This window comes from Lipotes vexillifer, unplaced genomic scaffold (assembly GCF_000442215.2).
Source record: "Lipotes vexillifer unplaced genomic scaffold, Lipotes_vexillifer_v1.1 scaffold772, whole genome shotgun sequence".
Lineage (NCBI taxonomy): Eukaryota > Metazoa > Chordata > Mammalia > Artiodactyla > Lipotidae > Lipotes > Lipotes vexillifer.
In genome coordinates this window covers 991,614-995,012 of record NW_006796998.1, presented here as the reverse complement: position 1 = coordinate 995,012, position 3,399 = coordinate 991,614, and the positions used below count along the sequence as shown (strand labels likewise).

General features: G+C 39.7%; 1 pseudogene; it reads right to left on the bottom strand.

Annotated features, from left to right (window-relative positions):
* Nucleotides 1–1,423: 1,423 nt before the first annotated feature.
* Nucleotides 1,424–1,804, bottom strand: LOC103078243 (N-alpha-acetyltransferase 38, NatC auxiliary subunit pseudogene; annotated as a pseudogene).
* Between the last annotated feature and the right edge of the window lie 1,595 nt (nt 1,805–3,399).

Sequence of the window (3,399 nt, the reverse complement as noted above, 5' to 3'; positions counted from 1 at the left end):
TGGTGGAGAGGCATAAGGAAATGAACCTATGTGGGGGTAACACTTAAAATGTAGGTTGGAATTCTAAATAACAGGTGGCCAAGATAGCTGGGAAGAAAAGGGCAATGAATCCTTAGAACAGAAGTGGACAGCTTGGGCAAGGCACAGTGATCTGTGGATCATGGATTTTGGGGGAAATGCAAGTAAGTTGTCTTGTCTGAAGTTGAATTGTACCCAGATATTTACAACATTATCTGAAGGAATTCATCAGCTTCATCTCTGGTACAAAGAAATATCCAGGAACAGGAATATTGACCTTCAAGTATGATAGCACTTCCAAGAGATTTCCTGGGAAATTAGTTGCCCAGGGATGGTCTAGGCAAAGGCACTTGTGTGTATCATTTTACAAGGAATATCTGATATGATATTCCCATGCAGAACTAGAACAATTTCCATTGAACCATTTCTTTAAGAAGGAATATAATGCAGAAAAACTTAAGAACTCTGGGCCCAGACTGAAAGATTTTGAATCCCAATCCTGCTGCTACTTAGCTGCTTGACTTTGGTCAGTTTATGTAAACTTTCTGGTCCTCAGTTTCTCTTTCTGTGAAATGGGCATAACACACTTCCTTCCTGTTTCCCACTGCCATCCACTGCCTTATTTCCAGAGTCTAAAGTGTAATATTTCATGACCTGCTAGTGCCTAGCTGCTTGACTTGGATGCATATACTCCTTTTTACCTTTCTTATATGTAGGATGTCAGCATTCATGGGATTGCACATCTGTTCTTGCTCTGCATAATCATACAGAGAGATTTCCTTCCCTGCAACCTCAGGATTACATTTAAAAATTGAATTGATAGCTACTGCTCTGAAAACCATTTCCCTCATCTGTTCTGCCTTCCAGGTTTAGAGAATTTAAATATGCATTTAACCTACTTTTAATTGGTTGAATTGCATTCTCTAAAAAGATATGCTCAAATCCTAATCCCTGGTACCTGAAGATGTGCCCTTAACTTGGAAATAGGGTCTTTGCAGATGTAGTCAAGTTAAGATGAGGCCATCCTAGATTAGGGCGGGCCCTAAATGCAATGACCGGTGTTCTTAAAAGAGAGGGAGATTTGGAGACATACAGACACGCTCAGAAGAAAGAAGGCCATGTGATGACAGAGGCAGAGATTGGAGTGACGCAAGGATTTCTATGTCACTCTGCTGTGGTTGTTGCAAAAGCTATTATCAATATTCCCATCAGGAAGAAATGGATCTATGCAAGAAATTCAGTGTTTAAATACAGAAATGAAGACCATCGGCAAGGAATAACTTTTTTCCCTTTATATCTTACAGCTAAAACATAGGCTTTCTGCTGCCAACATTGATATTTATCATTATCTTTTTTTTTCTCGGTTACAGATTTAATGAAGTCTGAAAGGCATGCGCGATCACGTTCAGAGATAGGGAGGCCCCACCAGGCTCTCTCTCAGCACCTCGATAGAAACGATGTGGATGTGGTGTCCAGGTACCATGGCCAGGCCCAGCACACAGGGTTCCCCGGCAGAGAAGGAATTCGACGGCTTGAGGAACTCCTGCGCTGAGCCCAGGATAACACTGTAGTCACGGTTGGTGCAGAGGAAGCAACCGACCAGTGTCCGCCCATCTGTCATGCGAATGCTCATGGTCTTGTTGAGCAGCGCCTCTAGCTGCTGCCTAGCGCGCGTAGCCAGCGAGTCCTCGCACTCCCCATCTGAGTCCCCTGCGCTGGAGCTGCTTTGATGCCGGCTGCAACAGCCATTCTCTCGTAGCAGTATGGTTGATCCAGCAGCGGCCATTTGTTCCCGGGCCTCCTCCAGGCCTTTCAACTTCCTAAGAACCTTCTGGGTCCGGTGGTCTGAGATCTCACGAGTGTATCATTTTCTTAAATTTAAAAACAATTCTATTAATGTTCCTTTCACTGTATCAGATTAGTTGTGTTGGATGAGAATAATAATGATAGCCAGATCGTCATAAGATGCCTTTATCAAGTTTTGTTTTGTTTTGTTTTCAGCAGACTTAATGAAGCAAATCAAGACTTACCAGTCCACTGGATACTTCTTTACTCTTTAGCAAAGGGATTTGAATGAACAGTTACTGACAAAGAATGACAGAGCATTTTGGTTAGTGCACATAAAATTGTTGTTTGTTCAGGTTATAACAAATACAGTTTAAATTTAATTTCAAGTTTCCTCTTTGTTTTCTCTTTGAACTTTTGCTTTGAAATTCTTCTCACGGCCAAAATCCTTTCCCAAATTGCATAGACACGCCATTGCTTCTGAGCCCGAATTAGCCTCCGAGATGGGCTCACACAGCCAGCACCACCTAAGCCTGCAGGCCAATGCTAGTTTGTAGCAGTGTCCAGGGAGATATCAGCTTCCTAACTGATTTCCCCCTCTTCCCAACCTAATTATTTGGAGACCTTCAAGCTTTCCAGAAATATCTGCAATTAGTCAGATGGTGTCTAGGGCTTTGTTTAAAATACAATAGAAAATTTATCAAGACCATTTGGTCTAATCTCTCTCATCATCTTCCCTATAGATTTTTTCTCTTCTCTCTGAAGAGTTAGAAATGAGCTGTCATGATTATTATATAATTACAGAGAATAATAACAATAATAATGCTTGAAATTATTATTATACCATGAATAAGAATGATATGTAAAGATAACTCCTTGTCAGATTTAGAAAGATTTTCTTCCAGAAGCTCAAACAATGAACAGTTATTAGCTTTACAACCTCTTTTTGCTGATCGTGGTTGGAGCCCTGGTTTTGTAAACTAGGGGTCATGAGTTCATACTTCACTAGAATGTCAACCTACATCTAGTACCTAAACAAAATAACTTGTACAAAGCAGTAGTTCAATAAATATTGTGCATGAGTTAATAGATAAATTAATGATAGGGAAAATTTGGGGGTAAAGATAGATTATATTTCACTATAAGTAATCTTTTTAAATTGTTTTTGGGCAGTTTATGTGTATGTAGCAAATATCTGGTTAGGCAAAGTTTAAAAAGAGAAAACACTTAGAATGTAAAACTATACCTTGAGTTTGATTTCTAGTTCTGGTATTTTTCTGTGTGCTTGAATAAGCCACACCTCTTGGAGTTTCAGTCTTCACATTGGAGTTTACGCACACACACACACACAGACACACACAGAGCATTAAAGGTTTTCTTTAATCCAACTTTAAATATAAACTTGAAAGCCTCTAGTCTCCTATCCTTAGTCTTATTTCCATTCCCATCTCCCCAGAATCAGCCACTTCATACATTTATTATGAATTCTTCCAGTCACATACAGGAATGTACACATATGTGAATGAAAAAATATAATATTGTGTGCCTACAACTTTTAAAAACTTGCACAGATGCTATCAAAGCGTATATAGTATC